Here is a 1060-nt window from a genome sequence, read left to right as displayed (position 1 = left end):
CAGGATATTCTCAGATTTGTCCTCCACAATGACCAGCATAATGCCCTACCACCAAAGTAAACTCACCTAGAAATTTTTGAACAAAACCCAACTTCCATAGTGGTGAAAGGATTAAAAATATCCACTGGACATTCAAAAAACATGACAACCAAAACAGTACCATGTGTATCAATTCTCTCAATTAATATTAATGGTTTAAATTGTCCTCTAAAGAGGCACAGGCTATCTAACTGGATACATAAACTGAGACCAGATATCTGCTATATACAAGAATCTCATCTTACCTTAAAGGATAAAAGTAGACTCAGGGTGTTGTGTGAAGTTTCTTATGAGTGGTTGGGTGGTGCATGTAGACTTGCATTGGAATTGTATGGCATAAAGAGGGCTACCACTCTTTGGATGGCAAATTGCAAATTTCTTTATTTCTCCCCAGCTTAAATAGTCAATGTTGCATGTACATGCTGTTAATGAATATTCATACCATTACCTCAGTAACTTATTATAAAAAACAGACTAACTTTTTTAGTGAGACACATTCTTCTAAGTTATTATACTCAAAATAGTAGCCATGAAGAAGCAGACTGTTAACTCCCTAGCCCATTTCTTGATAGATATGGAAACTGCTAAGGGGGAAAAAGGCTGATTGTTCTCCTACTCTTTGCAGGCTCAAGCCATCTGGAGGCAGTATCTTAACCTTGCAAAACCACAATTTGAACATCTTGGCAACATGCCAGGACACACCTACATGCCCCAGCCCCCTAGTCTGGGCACAGGAATTTTACCTCTTTGGTGCCAAGCTATATGGAGTCCTGCTTCAGTCTCTCCTAAATTGTCCCAGGCAAGATTTGTACATGCTCACTCTCAGAAATGGCAGAGGCAAAGACATATATGCTTTTCACCTATACAGGGTGAAGGGATGGACATCTATAATACAGGCAAATGGGAACCAGAAAAAAGCAGGAGGTGCAATTTTATTTGCAGATACAACCGGCTTTAAATGAACAAAGATAAAGAAAGATAGGGACAGTCACTACATATTTGTCAAGGGAAACACCCAACA

The sequence above is a fragment of the Otolemur garnettii genome, unplaced genomic scaffold (assembly GCF_000181295.1).
Source record: "Otolemur garnettii isolate 467f Iridium unplaced genomic scaffold, OtoGar3 scaffold00288, whole genome shotgun sequence".
NCBI classification, from domain to species: Eukaryota; Metazoa; Chordata; class Mammalia; order Primates; family Galagidae; genus Otolemur; species Otolemur garnettii.
The sequence above is the reverse complement of the archived record's forward strand: the minus strand, read 5'-3'. Positions refer to the sequence as shown.